Below are 10,316 nucleotides of genomic sequence, written 5' to 3'. Positions count from 1 at the left end.
CAAGTGCTCCAGTGGATGGCAAGCGCTGCTTCAATTGGCCTCTCCTCTTCTTCCTCCACCTCAACATCACACACAGTACAGTCCACAGAGGTGGCACCCCAATTACCCATGCAAGCACGAGGAGAACTGCATCCTTAGCCACAACTGTGGCTGTGGCCAGCAGCGGTCGCGGGACTGCAGCTTCAGGGGTGGCAAGGGTTGCCTAGCCTGGGCCTTTTTTGAGACCGCAAAGGATGAGCCAACTAATGTTATCTGCACACTTTGCAAGAAAAAACTCAGTAGAGGGAAAAAGTACAATAATTTAACTACTACATGCATGAACCTTCACATGCACACACAACATGCCTTACGCTGGGAATCTCACTGCGCTAAAATGCAGACCAGCGGACCTCAGCAACCATCAGCTGCCCCATCAACTGCATCCGATGCTTCTTCCTCCTTCTCTGTTTCTGTGCCAAGTATTGGCACGCAGGTCTCCCACTGCAAAACTTCTGGTTCTCTACCTGCTCCAGTCAGGCTGAGTGAGAGCCCGGCAGCTGTAACGGAAGTGGACACGCCTGCTGTGTTTGTTTCACCACACGTTTCTCAATGCACCGTAATATCTGCGCCTGCACCTCACTCACAGTCCAGCAGTTTGTCCGTTTCACTGTACTCCACCCACTCTGAGCACCGCAGCCAGCCCTCGGTCCCGCAGTTGTCACGTAAAAGATTGTTTCATCCTACACATAAAAAAGCTAAGAGGTTGAACTCCACCATCTCAAATCTGTTGGCCACGGAAATGCTACCTTTCTGCCTGGTAGATACAAACGGTTTCCGAAAGCTGATGGCTGTCGCAGTCCCCCAGTACCAGTTGCCATTACTTCTCTAAGAAAGCTGTGCCTGGGCTACACCAGCATGTCACAGACAACATCACCCGTTCTTTGACTAAATCTATATCTGCCAGGGTGCATTTCACCACAGTCACCTGGACGAGTAAGCATGGCCAAGGGCGTTACATCTCGCTGACTGGGCACTGGGTGACTCTGGTGGCTGTGGGGACAGGCGGGGAAGGGGCTGCTCCACAAATCTTGGAATCCCCAAGGCTTGCAGAAGAAACCTCTGTATTTCACACTTCCTCCACTGCTTCTGCGTCCTCCACCTCCACCTGCGCAATCAACCTCTGCCTTAACGAGACACACGTTCCAACGGTGCGAGCAAATCCACACCCCCTCCATACTGCGCAGCCAGGGCTCACCGCAATTAGCCAGTCTTCAAATTAATATGCCTTGGAGATTGCGATAACGGTGCAAACCTGTTGGCGGCCCTATGCTGAGGCGAACTCACACACTTGCCATGCATGGCTCACGTCCTCAACCTGGTGGTATAGTGATTTCTCCGCCACTATTCTGGCCTGGATGAGCTGCTTCAGAAAGTATGGAAACTGTGTGCTCACTTCCGCCATTCGCATCCCACATGTCATCGACTTGCTTCATCGATACAGAGGTCTTTGTCCATGCCAGTTAACAGGTTGATATGCGATGTGCCGACGAGGTGGAATCCACTCTGCACATGTTGCAGTGACTGGCAGCAGCAATGAGCCCTGATGCAGTATGTCATGTCGTACAGCCTAAGCCAATGCAGTACGGACGTTGGGGCATATCACGTTTACGGAGTGGGAACAGATTAAGGATCTCTGCACCCTTTTGCACAGTTTTGAAAAGGCTACTAAACTAGTTAGCACTGACAATGCCATCATCAGCATCACTATTCCAGTCATCTACATGCTGGAGAAGACTTTGAATAGCCTGCGGCTGGAGGTGGTTGTCCCAGAAGAAGAGAAGGACGCGGAAGGGATAAGAATGTCTCAAAGTTCCAGACTGTCGTCACTCCTCCGCATCCATGTTTTATAGATTGCCTGAATAAAGCCGAAGAATTTTACCTCACACAGTGTGCCACCTGTTCATCTCTATGTTGCTTCATTCATAAGGCAATAATACCTGGCTGGATCGGTGTAATATGCTATCCATACTGCGAATAGCTCACCCGTAAACGAATTTCAGATAAGAGATGAAATATTGTAGAATATAGAATCTATTTGAATTGTCCTTCGCATTATTAAAGAGTGGTTCTCCTATACTGTTATTGCGTATGCAGGAAGTTTAAGGGCTGCCAAAAATTAGGACGCACTCTAATACACATTTAAAGAGTCGTTGTGTAGGGCCTCAGTTAAAAATGTATTTTCTATTATTAAGGAGTAGGGCTCCTAGACTGGTAATGCCCATGCACTAAGTGCATGGACTGAAAAACATTGACCCCTGGGGGGTATACATATATATTATATATGAATTTAGAGGTAGGCCTCTAAAAATAGTTCCTACACGCATCATAAACACTCTTAAAAAATTATGTGGGCGTTGCAAGATGGTCACCCTGGTGATATGGTGGTGGAGAATGAGGAGAAGCTGAAGGAGGAGGGCGAGATAAAATAGAAGAAATCCTGAAGCGTATACCCATGTCGGGGTGTGAGGGGTTGCATGGGAATAGACCCCCCCCACAAAAAAAACCCCACTGGATTTGAGTTTATGTTCCGATGCTCTCATCCGGTGGTGTTGAGAAGTCTGGCCCAATCCAGCCCTTGTTCATTTTGATAAGAGTCAGCCTGTCAACCTTTTCAGTTGACATGCCTATGCGACTATCAGTTATAATGCCCCCGGTGTCACTAAAAACCATCTCTGACAGAATGCTAGCAGCCAGGACCTCCAATTAATAGAGAGACAGTTCATGCCACGTGTCCAGCTTGGATACCCAATAGTTGTAAGGTACAGAGTAATCACGGAGGATGCTGGTACGGTCGCCAAGGTGGTCCTTCAGCATCTTACTAAACTTTTCCCTCCTTGTCAGAGTACATTGCGTATCAGGGCCTGGGTGCCGGGAAGGTCTGAGAAAACTGTCCCAGACCTTTGCCAGTGTTCCCCTGCCTCTGCCGCATCAGGTTTTTCCCTTGCCTGTACTCATTGGTTGTCCAAGGAACTGTGACCTCTGCTGCCAGCATTGTCAGATGGGAATTTTTTCAATAATTCTTCAACAAGGGCCTTCTGGTACTGCAACATTTTATTAGACCTCTCCACCACGGGAAGGAGAGATAGAAAGTTCTCCTTGTAGCGCGGGTCTAGAATTTCTCCTTGTAGCGTGAGTCTAGAACCATACACACAGAAATCTACATGCCATCAATACCCAGCAGCTTATGAACAATCTACAGTCATCTTTAGCTCCCATTCTCTCCCTCTCCTGCCCACACTCAGCATTGTCACACTATAACAACACATTACAGAATGCCCTAGATGAAGCAGCACATGCTACTTGCAGAATGACCCGGCATAGATGGCAGCCCTGGCACACGATGCAAACACACTTTCTCCAGCGTTGCTCAAGGTGCGCTGAGTGTCTGTGGAGAAAATAACTTTCAGCAGAAGACTTCATCCACTATAAGTTCATGCTCAAAACTTATAACTCTGCTCTCCATCTGGCTAAACAAGTCTACTTTACCACCCTCATCACATCTCTAGTCAACAATCCTAAATAATTCTTTGAAACCTTCCACTCCCTCCTGAGCCCTAAAGTACAGACCCTCGTTATCACCAACCTAAGCGCTGATGATCTGGCCACTTATTTCCTACAAAAAGTCAATCATATCAATCAAGACATTTTTGCACAATCCCTTCAGAGTCTGGATTTCCTTACCTCCCGCACCTCAAGGTCACTTTCCATCTTCAAGCCTGTCACAGAAAAAGAAGTGACCAGACTCCTTGCTTCTTCTCGCCCTACAACCTGCAACAGTGGCCCTATTCCCTCACATCTCCTTCTGTCCCTTTCCCCAGTTGTCACTACCCACCTAAATAAAATATTTAACCTCTCTCTTTCTTTGGGTATCTTTCCCTCTTCATTCAAATGTGCAATCGTAACCCCTTTTCTTAAAAAGCCATCCCTGGACCAGAACTGCGCTGCTAACTACACACCGGTCTGTAATCTTCCTTTCATCTGTAAAGTCCTGGAACGCTTGGTCCACTCCTGCCTCATCCGCTCTCTCTCAGATAACTCTCTCCTCGACCCTCTACAATCTGGTAGATGGTAGCTCTTCACACTCTACTGAAACTGCCCTCACTAAAGTCTCTAAAGTCTCTAATGATCTACTAACAGCTAAATTCAATTGTGAACAAATTCTCCTGGCTGATTCTCCTGGATCTCTCTGCTGCATTTGACACTGTGGATCACCAGCTCCTCCTCACTATGCTCCGCTCTATAGGCCTCAAGGACACCGTTCTCTCAACGTTCTCCCTCTCCTCAGACCATCCACGCTGAACAAACGGTATGAATGTGGTCTGGGTAGTACCGTCGGTAGCGTAGGAAACCAGCTCCTGTTCCTCCTCCTCCTCATTATCTCCCAATCCGCGTTGAGATGAGATGAGGCTGGGCTGTGTGGAATCACCCTGTATGGTTCCTTGCTACATCTCATCGTGCTCTGCCTGCAATGTCTCCTCTTTCATTGTGAGCAGCGAGCGTTTTAGTAGACAGAGAAGCTTGTTGGTGACGCTAATTATGGCGTCACCATCTTGATGGCGTCCTTAAAGTTTTTGAGGACTGCATAGACATCCATGCCCACTCATCAGCTCTTATGTGCAGAGGCTGACCTGAATTCCAACGGGCGTGTTGATGCTGGTAGTCAACAATTGCCCTCTCCTGCTCACAAATCCTTCCCAACATCTGCAACGTTGATTTCCAGTGCTTGCTCACACCCCACACCAGTCAGTGAGCTGGAAGCTGCAAACGCTGCTGAAGCAGTGTCAGGGCGGCGAAAGCTGCAGCTGACTTTCTGAAATGGGCACACACGCAGCATACTTTCACATGTAGATCAGGCAGATCTGAGTAGATTTTGAGAAACCGCTGGACCACTAAGTTGAGCACATGGGCCAGGCATGGTACATGTGCGAGGTTGCCAAGCCTCAGAGTCGCCACCAGGTCCCGGCCATTGTCACACACGACCATGCCTGGCTGTAGATTCAGACGTGAGAGCCACAGATCTGCCTGCTCTGTTACAGCTTTCAACAACTCTGCAGCGGTCTGCGGTTTGTCACCTAAGCATATAATCTTCAGCACAGCCTGTTGCTGCTAAGCCAAGGCAGTGCTGCAGTTCTTCCAGGTTGCGACTGATGTGGTCATTTCAAGGGTTGCAGGCTGAAGAGGAGGAAGTGCAGGAGCTGTAGAATGTGGGGGAAACCCTGATTGACCCAGGGCCTGCAATCCTCTGCGTCGGGATGACGTGTTCCTTCCCAGGGTCCGACTTGGTTCCGTCCCAGTGTCTGACTGCGTCCCGGCTTCCACAATATTAACCCAGTGAGCCGTCAGTGAGATGTACTGTCCCTAGCCACAAGCACTTGTCCATATATCCGTGGTTAGGTGGTCCTTCCCAGTAACTGCGTTGGTGAGGGTACGGGTAATGTTCTGGGACCTGTGCCTGTATAAGGCAGGGACAGCACACCAGGAGAAATAGTAACATAGTAACGTAGTTTTTAAGGTTGAAGGAAGACTAAGTCCAACTAGTTCAACCCATAGCCTAACACGTTGATCCAGAGGAAGGCAAAAAAAACCATGTGGTAACACTAAGCTCCACATTGGGGAAAAAAAATCCTTCCTGACTCCATAAGGCAATCAGACTAGTTCCCTGGATCAACGCCCTATCAAGGAATCTAGTTTATATAACCTGCAACATTATACTTTTCAAGAAAGGCATCCAGGCCCTTCTTAAATTTTAGTAGTGAATCACTCATTACAACATCATGCGGCAGAGAGCTCCATAGTCTCACTGCTCTTACAGAATCCGTGTCTGTGATGATTAAACCTTCTTTCCTCCAGATGTATAAGATGCCCCCTTGTCCCCGTCTCAGGCCTCAGAGTAAAAAGATCAGTAGAAAGGTCTTTGTACTGTCCCCTCATATACTTGTACATAGTAATAAGATCACCCCTAAGCTTTTGTTTTTCCAAACTAAACAACCCCAAGTGTAATAACCTGTCTTGGTATTGCAGACCCCCCAGTCCTCTAATAACCTTGGTCGCTCTTTTGTGCACCTGCTCTAGTTCAGCTATGTCTTTCTTATACACCGGAGACTAGAACTGTCATAGGCGGATTATAATGAGGGCAATCTGGGCTACCGCCCGGGGCCCCGAGGCTGCACTGCTGCACCGGAGAGGAGCAGGAGGACTGGAGCCGGGGGATGGTGAGTGTGTGTGTGTGTGTGTGTGAGTGTGTATGCGTGAGAGTGTGTGTGAGAGTGTGTGTGTGACAGAGTGTGTGTGTGACAGAGTGTGTGTGTGACAGAGTGTGTGTGTGTGTGTGAGAGAGTGTGTGTGAGAGTGAGTGTGTGTGAGAGTGAGTGTGTGTGTGATTGAGTGAGTGTGTGCAGGCAGATATCATTGTGTGATGTCTGTTTATATGTATTTTTGTGTTTCAAATGTGTTTATGCGTGTATGTATATGTTTGTGTGTGTGTTGACTGCGTGCGGCCTCCCGCTGTGTATAGATGGCTACGTGCGGCCTCCCGCTGTGTAGATGGCACCGTGCGGCCTCCTGCTGTGTATAGATGGCACCGTGCGGTCTACCGCTGTGTATAGATGGCTACATGCGGCCTCCTGCTGTGTATAGATGGCTACGTGCGGCCTCCCGCTGTGTATAGATAGCTACGTGCGGCCTCCTGCTGTGTATAGATGGCTACGTGCAGCCCCCCACTGTGTATAGATGGCTACGTGCGGCCTCCCGCTGTGTATAGATGGCGCCGTGCGGCCTCCCGCTGTGTACAGATGGCGCCGTGCGGCCTCCCGCTGTGTATAGATGGCACCGTGTGGCCTCCTGCTGTGTATAGAAGGCTGCGTGTGCTCAATATTGAATCATACAATTAATGTAAGGCTATGTGCCCACGATGCAGAAATGCTCTGGATTTTTTCCTGGGCGTTTCTGCATCTTCCTGGCAGAAAAAAAGCATGCGGATTGTACATGCATTTTTCCTGCCAAGGACATGTGAATGTGAAGCGTTCTTCACATGCATTTCCGCATGCGGGTTGACAAGCGATTTTAGCATCACTTGGAAAGTGCTTGACTTGTTCACACTATATAAATCCATGCAACCGGCATATATAGTGTGACCATAAAAGAATGGTAAAAAATAACAAATAAATATATACTTACCTTCTGATGGCCTGCCGACGTCAGCGGTTGCGTGACCCGTCACATGACTAAATGACGTCACCACAGGTCCTTTAGTCTACCGCGAGCAGCCGGCAAGCCAGGACGCATCGGATAAAGACACCTGGGGCCATCAGAAGGTAAGTATAATATTTGTTTTTTATTTTATTCTTTTTTTACAGGTTCTATGATACCTGGGTCCGGAGGAGAGTCTCCTTTCCTCTAGACCCGGGTACCATCCGCACATTGAAACGCATGGAATCCGCATGTACAGATGCAGTGATACGGATTCCATGCGTTCCAATGCAAGTCAATGGCGGCAAAAACGCCGCGCTTCTGCAAAATAATTGGTAATGCTGCGGATTTTTCAGCAATGATAATCTGCAGCGGAAAATTCTGCAGCATGTGCACAGCACATGCGGATTATCATTGGGGAACATGGCAGACCTTCTACCATGCATTTTTTAAGCGTTTCTGTAGCGGAATTGCCGCTGCGGAAACGCTTAAAAAACGGATAGTGGGCACACAGTCTAAAAAAATGATTATAATTAATACATTAATATTGTGCCAAATTAATTTCACGTGAACTATCACATGATCTATCACAGGGGATCATGTGACATGTGATACATCAGGTGTGTGTGGGGGGGGCCCGCGCCTTCTAAACTGCCCGGGGCCATTGCTACTCTTAATCCACCCCTGAAAACTGTACACAGTATTCTAAGTGTGGTCGCACTAGTGACTTGTATAGAGGTAAAATTATCTTCTCCTTATGAGCATCTATGCCTCTTTTAATGCATCCCATTATTTTTTTGGCCTTTGCAGCAGCTGCCTGACACTGGCCACTAAACGTGAGCTTGTCGTCCACAAATACACCCAGGTCTTTTTCAGTTACAGTTTTGCCCAGTGTTTTACAATTAAGCATATAATTATACATTTTATTTCCTCTGCCCAAGTGCATTACCTTACATTTATCCCCATTAAAGCTCATTTGCCATTTATCAGCCCAAGCTTCTAGTTTACATAGATCCTCCTGTAATATAAAATTGTCCTCCTCTGTATTGATTACCCTGCAGAGTTTAGTGTCATCTGCAAATATTGAAATATTGCTCTGTATGCCCCCTACAAGGTCATTAATAAATATGTTAAAAAGAAGGGGGCCCAATACTGACCCCTGTGGTACCCCACTGTTAACTGAGACCCAGTCTGAGTGTTTTCCATTAATAACCACCCTTTGTTTCCTATCACTGAACCAGTTCTTAACCCACATACATATATTTTCCCCTATCCTCATTGTTCTCATTTTATGTATCAACCTTTTGTGTGGAACCGTATCAAAAGCTTTTGAAAAGTCCATATACACAACATCCTCTGCATTTCCTTGGTCCAGTCCGGAACTTACCTCCTGATAAAAACTGATCAGATTAGTCTGACAGGATCGGTCCCTCGTAAACCCATGTTGATATTGGGTCATGAGGTTCTTCTTCTTCAGATACTCTAGTATAGCATCTCTTAGGAAACCCTCCAGGATTTTACCCACAGTAGAGGTTAAGCTTACTGGCCTAGAATTCCCAAGTTCGGTTTTTGTCCCCTTTTTGAATATTGGCACCACATTTGCTATACGCCAGTCCTGTGGTACAGACCCTGTTATTATGGAATCTTTAAAGATTAAAAATAATGGTCTATCTATGACGTTACTTAATTCCTGCAGTACTCGTGGGTGTATCCCATCCGGGCCCGGGGATTTGTCAACTTTAGTGATTTTTAGACACCGCCGTACTTCCTGCTGAGTTAAGCAAGTGACATTTAAGGGAGAATTTTTGTCATCACTGATCATGTTTTCTGTCATGCGATTTTCTTGTGTAAATACGGTTGAAAAAAAAATCATTTAGCATATTGGCTTTTCCCTCATCCTCATCCACCATTTCACCCAGACTATTTTTATGGGGGCCAACACTATCATTTTTTAGTTTCTTACTATTTATGTAGTTAAAGAATATTTTGGGATAATTTTTACTTTCTCTGGCAATGACTCTCTCTGTCTCAATCTTTGCTGCCTTGATTTTTTTTTTTTTTACAGAATTTATTTAATTTTCTGTATTTATTTCATGCCTCATCACTACCTACTTGCTTTAGTTCTCTAAATGCTTTCTTTTTGTCACTTATTGTGCCCCTTACAGCTCTATTTAGCCATAGTGGTTTCCTCCTATTTCTAGCATGTTTATTCCCATAGGGTATATATTGTGCACAGGTCCTATTCAGGATGTTAATAAATGTCTCCCATTTGCTTTGTGTAGTTTTATGTCTCAGGATATCGTCCCAGTTTATTGCACTAAGATCATCTCTCAACCGTTGGAAATTTGCCTTCCTGAAGTTTAGTGTCCTTGTAACCCCTCTACTACACATCTTATTAAAGGTTACATGAAAACGTATTATTTTGTGATCACTATTATCCAAGTGACCCCCAACTTGCATATTTGATATGTGGTCTGGCCAATTGGTTAATATTAGGTCTAGCAGTGCCCCCCTTCTTGTTGGGTCCTGAACCAGTTGTGAAAGGTAATTGTCTCTCATAGTTGTCAAAAACCTATTGCCTTTGCTTGAACTACAGGTTTCTGTCCCCCAATGTATTTCAGGGTAGTTAAAGTCTCCCATAATAATGACTTCTCCTTGAGTCGCTGCTTCATCTATTTGCTTTATGAGAATATTCTCCGCTGCTTCCATTATTTTTGGAGACTTATAACAAACCCCTATCAGTAATTTATTATTTTTTCCCCCTCCCCTTATCTCCACCCACAGGGACTCTACATTTTCATTAGATTCACATATATTCTCACGCAACATGGGTTTTAAGGATGATTTTACATATAAACACCCCCCCCCTCGCTTGTTTGTACGGTCATTTCTGAACAGACTATAGCCCTGTAAATTAACTGCACAGTCATGGGTCTCGTCCAGCCACGTCTCAGATATCCCCACCATGTCAGAATTATTTTCCAACAAAATTAATTCTAATTCATCCATTTTGTTGGTGAGGCTTCTGGAATTAGTGTACATGCATTTTATGTATCTCTCTGTACCTCTATTCCTTACTATATTGACTT

The sequence above is a fragment of the Phyllobates terribilis genome, unplaced genomic scaffold, assembly GCF_046119375.1.
Source record: "Phyllobates terribilis strain yellow unplaced genomic scaffold, ASM4611937v1 Scaffold_1__5_contigs__length_1240528914, whole genome shotgun sequence".
NCBI classification, from domain to species: domain Eukaryota; kingdom Metazoa; phylum Chordata; class Amphibia; order Anura; family Dendrobatidae; genus Phyllobates; species Phyllobates terribilis.
The sequence above is the reverse complement of the archived record's forward strand: the minus strand, read 5'-3'. Positions refer to the sequence as shown.